Source organism: Schistocerca americana, chromosome 5 (assembly GCF_021461395.2).
Source record: "Schistocerca americana isolate TAMUIC-IGC-003095 chromosome 5, iqSchAmer2.1, whole genome shotgun sequence".
NCBI lineage: Eukaryota > Metazoa > Arthropoda > Insecta > Orthoptera > Acrididae > Schistocerca > Schistocerca americana.
Window position 1 is genome coordinate 542,347,429 of NC_060123.1, and position 9,888 is coordinate 542,357,316.

The 9,888-nt window shown below is 42.0% G+C and overlaps 1 pseudogene; it reads left to right on the top strand.

The window, feature by feature from the left end:
- The first annotated feature begins 8,583 nt into the window (after window positions 1-8,583).
- On the top strand, window positions 8,584-8,701 carry LOC124617428 (annotated as a pseudogene).
- The last annotated feature ends 1,187 nt before the right edge of the window (window positions 8,702-9,888 follow it).

Sequence of the window (9,888 nt, forward strand, 5' to 3'; positions counted from 1 at the left end):
GCCACACAGATGAAGAATTTAAGTCAAAAGAAAATTGAGTATTTGTTAAATGACGACCAGCTTGGCTTTAGGGAAGGTAAAGGCACCAAAAAGGGCGTTCTGATGTTGCAGTGATAGTAGAATACAGATTGAAGAACAATGTTAAATGGTGCAAGATGTTCGAAACTCTATTAATAATAGTAATAATGTATAGGGAAAGATGAGTGATATACGATATGTAAAAGAATCGAGAGCAGACAATAAGAACGGAAGACCAAGAACTAAGTGCTCGCTGTAAAAAGATTGTAAAACACTGATGTAGTCTTTCTCTCCTGCTGTTCAATCTATACTTCGAAGGAGAAATAAAGGAATGGTTCAGGAGTAGGATTACAGTTCGTCAATGGATTTCAATGATAAGATTTGCTAACAACATTGTTATCACGAGTAAAAGTAAAGAAGAATTACATGATCTGCTTAATGTAAAGAACAGTACAACGAGTGCAAAATGCGGACTGACAGTAAATCGAAGAACGGCACAAGTAATTAGAAGTCGCAGAAATGAGAACAGCTAGAAACTTGACATCGGGATTGATGGTCATAAAGTAGATAAGGCTAAGGAATTCTGCTACCTATGCTGCAATATAACCAATGACGGACGGAACAAGGACGACATCAAAAGCAGACTAGCACGGGCAAAAAGGGCGTTCCTGGCCAAGAGAAGTCTACCAGTATCAAACAGAGGCCCTAATCTGAAGAAGAAATTTCCGAGAATATACGTCTGAAACACAGAATAGTATGATAGTGAAACATGGATTGTGTATTTGACATATGGGGCCAAAGGATGGTAAGGTAAGATGGTAGTGAAACGTGGACTCGATGTGTTTGAGTTATGGTGCCAAAGAATGGTAAAGTAAGGAATGAGGAGGTGAGGAAAGGAATATACGCTAAACAGTGACAACAAAAAGGACAGGACGATAGAACATCTGTTAAGACTTCAGGCATTAGAGGGAGCTGTAGAGGGTAAAATCTTTAGGCGAAGACAGAGATTAGAATACATCCGTCAAATTATTGAGGATGAAGCCTGCAAGAGCTACCCTGCGATGAAATGGATGGCACAGCAGATTAATTCACGCGAGGTCACATCAAACCAGCCAGAAGACAAATGACTCAAAAGAAAAGAAACTGAAAATATAACCAATTTTCCATGATGCATCGCCATGTTACAGCAAAATTCTAACATATTAGTCCCATAAACAAGCACGTTACAGTAAAATTTTTTCAGTCCACCAAACATTCACATGTTACACCAAAATTGTTAGAAATTGCCTTCCCGTAAATCACCATGTTACTGAAAGAAATACTGTTGTTTGTGATTGTTGTAAGTACTTCTTCATTTCATTTCTATGCGGTTTTCAAAGCTGTGTGCTATTTTTCTGTAAGCTGAGTCTGCTGGCTGACTGTGAGCAGTTTGACAGTGGGAGAAAATTTCTGCTTTCAGCCAAACTCTAAGTGTGAAATATGTGCTAATTACAGGAGATTCTTTAAGAAGAGGGAGAATGCTAACGTTTTTATGAATTTTCCATTGGACAGATTGAGAAGGTCCACAGCAGTTTGCTGACGAGAATCATGGGCCTGCAGAACCCTCAAGACTTTGAGAAGGAAATTCGAAAGTGAATGTTGAAATTAATCGTCATTACAAGCATACCGGATTGATTTACTTGTATCTCAAACGGGTTCGCCTAAACATCTGTCGGCAAGTAAATTCCTGTACCATCTCCGATAATAAACATATTTCATATTACAACTGTATGTAGTCCTTCCTTTAGTTCAGTCGTATAATGTTCTCACTAAGCAGTGATCATTAGTTACTGACATTAATAACGCAGTTTTCCTTATATTACACAGGTCGCCTCTTGTTTTCTTACATCATATTTGTTACTAGTTCCATAACATTCAGTGACACACTACACACAGTTACCTACGGGACCATAAGAGAGGTCAAACGATAAACTGCTACAATTAAGTTCATTAACTTTGCATTCCTCCCGGCATGCTGCAACTCTTACCACACCCAGAATAGTTTCTCTGTTTCCAAGACGCCAACGAGGACAAAATGCGTCCTTTATTGCTGAAAGGCTATTTCATTCATTTCGTTAACTGCCCTTATGTTCTATGTTTTCTGCCTTAGTGCAACTGTACACCGTCAGTTCCTTACGGTGTGCACTTTTCTCCCTGAACAGAAGTTTTAGGAAGCTCCAAAATACCCTTATATAGCTGCCACAGCCACTTTTTAGATGTGGTGATAGGAGAGAGACTCATGTAGTAATATCTCTTTCAATATGTCGTCAAACATGTGTTTAAGACGGGCAGTGAGTCGTGTTTGGACAGCCAAGTAGTAAGGCGACCACTCAAGATTCGCGGGAAATCCGGGTTAGCGTTCCGGGTCGTCATAAATTTTCATTATACAGCTAACGGGGGCCTGTTTTCGCAACCGCTAATACATTTCATATATTTCATAATGGCTGTAGTAGCAGCAGTGCCTGTTGCTTCCGACATGCCTGCATACCTGAAGGAACATTACACTGTAATTCGGAATAACACAGGCATCACAATACCGTACTGATCAAAGGGATTTACTTACTAACCAACACCTGGGACGACACTATCTGAAAAAGATGATACATCAACAGTGGCCTTGGTCTACACTGCACACAACACAACTCATAGTTGTAGAGTAGAAATTGGACTTCCAATGAGTGGACACCTAACAAGATAGCTAAATATTTCTCTTCAGGAAGAAGGCTATTGAAGGTAATCTTCTGCCACACATTTGGAGGCCAGCACGTGAGAAAATATCAAAAGATCATTTAATTTTTTTCGTGAATGTTGCTAATGAACTTGTTACAATTAGCGAGAGGTGTATACTACTTTGTGATACTAGGAGTGCTTACAATGACACACCAATAGTAGATGATTCATTTGCAGGTAAAGAAGATGAATGCATGATCATTCTGCCAGAAATAACAAAATACGTACAACCTTTGGATGTATATTTCTTCAGGCAGTATAAAATACGTAGAAGAAAGATAACAGACTCTACAAAGACACTCTGCAGTGGCTTTGACAGTAAATTAGGAAACAGAATTTTCATAATGATAAAGCTTTCTCTTATTCGTAATCATCTGTCCGCTCCAGTGTATCAACCTGTGCTTCAATATTCTTGGCAAACGGCTGGGTACAATATTACCACACATGTTGTTCAATTTTTTAATGTGATGCAAGTGGCATTTGATTTTGCAACTCAAGAATGTGATTTTGAGAATTGCCCAAATACTGATATCGCCAAATGTGCCTGTTCTGATTCTGCACATTGTTGAGGAATTTCTTGCACATTTTTGAAGTCCGATAGTCGGCAGCCCAAGAATGACGTAATCCAATGATTTCCCCGTTCTAATCACAGTGGTACGATAAGATTCCACATAACATTGGAACACGGAATTCCTGTTCCATCCGAGCGAATGCTAGGCTACTATCTGGTTATGAAATTTGAACACTAGCCTTTAAATTCATTGTGTATGCAGTTGTATGTGTTCCACACGATAAGAGCAATTTTCCTTTCTGATACGGACGTAGCTTACCGCTACCGAATCCTTTCTCATATTCTTGCTGTATCTCACATTTGAATTCAACGCTACGCACAGTCCTCCGGACAGATCTGGCAAATGCTAGGCAGTTCAGACTAGGCACTTGACAGTGGACGTCTGTCTCAAGAGTGCTGCGTTGCCCTGCCGCTCTAGCAGGTTCCATATCTCTGCAGAAGCTCCGGACCCGCCCGACGGCGAATCATACAAACGGCATACGATATCAGGCTCATCGGCTCGTGCGGTGACATTTAATATTAAAACGCAATCAGCCTAATTAGTATGCAGTGAATCCGTCGCCCGATGTAGCGGTCACATTATGCTCTCTGATTAGCCGAATCCGGCGCCCCCGCTGGTAAAACAGGCAACATTTTCCTCACTGGGCAACGCTAATCCTTCAACTGTCCATATGGAAGGAAATTTACAGTCAAGACAAACAAGGTTGTATTTACAATGAGGTCATACTGGCAAGGCAGATACGATGTCAGAAGCTAAGTACCCTTAACAGGACGCATCCATGCCTTGGAAGCAAATCTGTTAAGCTTCCGTTGACCAGTAATCTTTGTGTTTCTTTAAGCCATCTTGTGTATATTTCCTTCTTACTTCCACTTTCCACATCTTCCAGTTAGTATGTATCTGCATCTGCATCTGCATTGCTACTCCGCAAGCCACCCAACGGTGTGTGGCGGAGGGCACTTTACGTGCCACTGTCATTACCTCCCTTTCCTGTTCCAGTCGCGTATGGTTCGCGGGAAGAACGACTGTCTGAAAGCCTCCGTGCGCGCTCTAATCTCTCTAATTTTACATTCGTGATCTCCTCGGGAAGTATAAGTAGGGGGAAGCAATATATTCGATACCTCATCCAGAAACGCACCCTCTCGAAACCTGGCGAGCAAGCTACACCGCGATGCAGAGCGCCTCTCTTGCAGAGTTTGCCACTTGAGTTTATTAAACATCTCCGTAACGCTATCACGGTTACCAAATAACCCAGTGACGAAACGCGCCGCTCTTCTTTGGATCTTCTCTATCTCCTCCGTCAACCCGACCTGGTACGGATCCCACACTGATGAGCAATACTCAAGTATAGGTCGAACGAGTGTTTTGTAAGCCACCTCCTTTGTTGATGGACTACATTTTCTAAGCACTCTCCCAATGAATCTCAACCTGGTACCCGCCTTACCAACAATTAGTTTTATATGATCATTCCACTTCAAATCGTTCAGTACGCATACTCCCAGATATTTTACAGAAGTAACTGCTACCAGTGTTTGTTCCGCTATCATATAATCATACAATAAAGGATCCTTTTTTCTATGTATTCGCAATACATTACATTTGTCTATGTTAAGGGTCAGTTGCCACTCCCTGCACCAAGTGCCTATCCGCTGCAGATCTTCCTGTATTTCGCTACAATTTTCTAATGCAGCAACTTCTCTGTATACTACAGCATCATCCGCGAAAAGCCGCATGGAACTTCCGACACTATCTACTAAGTCATTTATATATATTGTGAAAAGCAAAGGTCCCATAACACTCCCCTGTGGCACGCCAGAGGTTACTTTAACGTCGGTAGACGTCTCTCCATTGATAACAACATGCTGTGTTCTGTTTGCTAAAAACTCTTCAATCCAGCGTATTTTGGCCCACGGCACGGACTTTTTTGTCGTCACCCTTCTCATCTCCACCAACACAACAAAAAAACCTGATTACTTTTTTTGAGGATTAATTTTTTTAATACTAGATTAATTAAGGTAAGTACGAGGGTCACTCCAAAAAAAATGAACACTATTTTTTTAAAATCCATCTTTTATTCTACATGTTTGATAGTTTTACAGTGTGTAGATACATCCTTTCGGAAAAATATTTTCATTTCTCCACATAATTTCCATCCCTCTAAACTGCCTTACGCCATCTTGGAACTAGCGCCTGCATACCCGCACGGTAAAATTCTGCACCAACCTGTTGGAGCCACTGTTTGGCAGCGTGCACAAGGGAGTTATCATCTTCAAACCTTGCTCCACGAAGAGAGTCTTTCCGTTTCCCAAAGAGACGATAGTCACAAGGAGCCAGGTAAGAGCTGTAAGGTGGGTGTTTCAGTGTTGTCCATCAGAGTTTGGTGCTCGCTTCCATGGTTTTTTGACTGACATGTGGCCGTGCATTGTCGTGCAACAGGAATACGTCCCACTTTTGCTGATGTGGTCGAACACGACTCAGTCGTGTCACATACGCATCAGAATTTATGGTGGTTCCACTTGGCATGATGTCCACAAGCAAGAGTCCTTCGGAATAGAAAAACACCGTAACCATAACTATTCCAGCAGAAGGTGTGGTTTTGAATTTTTTTTTCTTGGGCGAATTTGCATGATGCCTCTCTATTGATTGCCTCTTCGTCTCTGGTGAAAACTGATGGAGCCGTGTTTCATCACCTGTCAAAATTCTTCCAAGAAATTCATCTCCACCATTCTCGTACTGTTCCAAAAGTTCGCTGCATACCGTTTTTCTCCTTTCTTTGTGAGCCACTGTCAACATCCTGGGAACCCACGTGGCACGAACCTTTTTTAACGCCAACACTTTCAGTATTCCACAAACACTTCCTTCCCCTATCCCAACGTAGCTTGAAAATTCGTTCACTGTGATGCGTCTGTCAGCAGTCACCAATTCGTTAACTCTCTGCATATTGTCTGGAGCGTGTGCAGTACGAGGCCTGCCCCGGCGAGGACAATCCTCAATATTGCTGTACTTGCTTTCATCACGTAACCTGCTTGCCCACCGACTAACTTTACTGCGACCAACAGCAGCCTCTCCATACACCTTTTTCAACCTCTTGCTGATGTTTCCCACTGTTTGGTTTTCACAGCAGAGGAATTCTATGACAGCACGTTGTATCTGACGAACGTCAAGTGTAGCAGCCATTTTAAAGACATGCTGTGACGGCGCCACTCACGGGAACAGTTTGAACTAAGTCTGAAAACAAGCGGGAAGGATGTATCTACACACTAGAACTTTCACACATGCAGAATGAAAACTATATTTTTACAAAAATAGTGTGCATTTCTTTTGGAGTGACACTCGTATAATGTTACCTACTTTTTAAACAATTTTTATGAATGACAACGAATAAGCACAATCCATTTTCAAAAATAACGTTGTTTCATTGCTTACGAGTGTTAATGAAACAGAACAAGTAACAAAAAATCTTCTAAGTGATAGATTATTTTAATATTTACCTTAGAATCTCGTCCTTCAAACTTATTCTGCTACAGCAATCTGAGCTGCAGTTGCCACCATAGTGACACAACAAACTGTTACAAATCGTTTCCTTCAACAATAGCTCCGTACCAGACGTCCTGTAGCGTGCAACCGTAGTCTGTTACTTCAGCGGTGACAAGCGAGAGTACATTGGACGGCAAGGTGCAAGTCTGATGTGTTTTCTGTTGAAAGCTGGTTCTGCCTCTGTGCTACTGGTTGCTGAATGTTGATTAGAAGGAGACCAGTTGAAGGCCTGCAACCAACCCGTCTACGAGCTACACACACTGGACCTGAACCTGGAGTTATGCTCTGGGATGTGAGTTTGTTTGACAGCAGGGATACTCTCGTGGTTATCCCACGCACCCTTACTTCAGAACTGTACCTCAGTGTGATGATTCTGTTGTGCTTCCCTTCAAGAGCAGCATTCCAGGGGGTGTTTTCCAATAGGACAAAGTTCACCCACATACCACTGTTGTAGCCTAATATGCTCTACAGACTGTTGGCTTATTGGCTTGGCCTGCTCGATCTGCAGATCTGTCCCAATCCGAGCGTTCCTAGGACTTTATCGGACGACAGCTTCAACGTCATCCACAACCCGCATTAAGAGTTCCTGCAAAGACCGACCAAGTGCGAGAGGCATTGAATTGCACCCCACAAACTTACATCCAGCACCTCCATACACGATGCACGCACGTTTGCGTGCTTGCATTCAACATTCCAGTGATTAACCTGCCGTTCATGAACCCGTATTTCGTATTTATAACGGCTTATCTCGCTCTTACATGAACCTGGGATCTTGCTATTTTAATCACTTAAATATGTTACCCAGACAAATTTATTCCTGCAATATCATTACTCTACATTAATTATACTTTGTTGTTGCGATTTTTTTCCAGTCAGCTTCGTTTCACCCCGAGTCTACCAATTCGCAATAATAACTTGCCACATGGCACACTGTTTTTTAACTTCTGGCTCTTACATAGTCACAGTAAGAGACGGTATCCACCGAGACGATGTGATATTCGGTAGGATACGTAGGAATAAATGTGTCGCGACGGGACACTTGTCGGTGCAACACTTGTGTTCCTACTGGGATGATACGATGTGCGATATGACACGTGATGCAACCTCGTTACGACAAACAAAAAGACCTTTCTGGCTCAGCTGTAATCATGAACTCTTCTGAAGAGGGCGCTGTTGTACCATAACGTTTTTTAAAGTTGGAAAAAACCAGAAAAGGAACGATCATGATGATGTTTCGTTTGTGGGGTGCTCTACTTCGCGGTTATCAGCGCCCATACAAATTCCCAACCTTTGCCAAGTCCGATATCGCCACTTTCATGAATGATGATGAAATGATGAGGACAGCACAAACACCCAGTCATCTCGAGGCAGGTGAAAATTAAACTGAAGGAGGTACTCACTGTACTCTTACATGCTATTAATATTAAATGTAGTTCGGCTATTGTGTTTCGTCAGCTCTCACTACACGAATACAAATGTCACAAATTCTACAGAATGAGGCCAAGCAGTTTCGACTTTTTGGAGCCACTGGTGACACCTATTCTGACAAAGCAGGACACCAATTTTCTGCTTGCTATATCTCCTGCTGGGAAGATAAGCTGGTGAAAGTGTGTAAATGACGTTAAAATGCGGCCATCAAAAGTTTATATTTAGTAAGACCTTCTAGTTTTGGTTTTTATTCAGTGAAGTAGCCAATGGCTTTGCCGCAGTGGTAACACCGATTCCCGTCAGATCACCGAAGTTAAGCGCTGTCGGGCTGGGCCAGTACTTGGATGGGTGACCATCCGGTCTACCGAGCGATGTTGGCAAGCGGGGATCACTCAGCCCTTGTGAGGCAACCTGACAGCTCTTTGATTGAGAATTAGCGGCTCCCGTCTCGGAAACTGACATACGACCGGGAGAGCAATGTGCTGACCACATGCCCCTCCATATCCGAGCCCAGTGGCGCCAATAGGCTGAGGATGACACAGCGGAATGTCAGTCCCATTGGGCCTTCATGGGCTGTTCGAGAGGAGTTTAGTTTAGTTTTAGTTTAGTATTCAGTGAAGTACATACATAACTAATAGTAAAAAATTTAAAAGGTTGTAAGTAGGCTGTTTAGGTTTTCTTACTGGTAACGCCACGTATCGCTCTGTATGAAAATCACTGGCTGTGCTGTGTGGCTGGTTTGCATTGTTGTTGGCTGTAGTAGCATTGGGCAGTTGGCTGTTAACAGCGCGTAGCGTTGCGCAGTTGGAGGTGAGCCACCAGCGGTGGTGGATGTGGGGAGAGAAATGGCAGAATTTTGAAAGTGGATCTGGATGTGTGTCCATCAGAAAGAGTAAATCTGTAATATTGGATTCATGGACTGATATATATATTATGACTTTTGTACACTATTAAGGTAAATACATTGTTTGTTCTGTATGAAAATCTTTCATTTGCTAACTATGCCTATCAGTAGTTAGTGCCTTCAGTAGTATGAATCATTTACTTAGCTGGCAGTAGTGGTGCTCGCTGTATTGCAGTAGCTTGAGTAACAAAGATTTTTGTGAGGTAAGTGATTTGTGAAAGGTATAGGTTAATGTTAGGCAGGGCCATTCTTTTGTACGGATTATTAAAAGTCAGATTGCGTTGCGCTAAAAATATTGTGTGTCAGTTTAAGCACAGTCATTTATAATTTTTCTAAGTGGATGTTTCTTATGGCGACCCTGCTAGGGTACCTAACTGGAATCTTCCGACTTTTCCTTGTAGTTTGTGTAATTAGTGTAGCTTTTGTTTATTGCTAGAGTGTAATTGTAGAGAGAATCTCCTTTGTAGTTGCAGTCTTTCATTGTTGTACAGTAAAACAGTTGTGGCATGCATGTAGATTTGCACCAAGTATTTTGCAGCTGCGCTTGCAATTAACTAGATATTATTTTCTGTGCTACGTTAATGCGTTTTCTTATTTTTGCTTTTCAAATTGTGCTTTTCTGTGTTAACGTGTGAAATATTGTGACAATTATGGCGTGTGAAA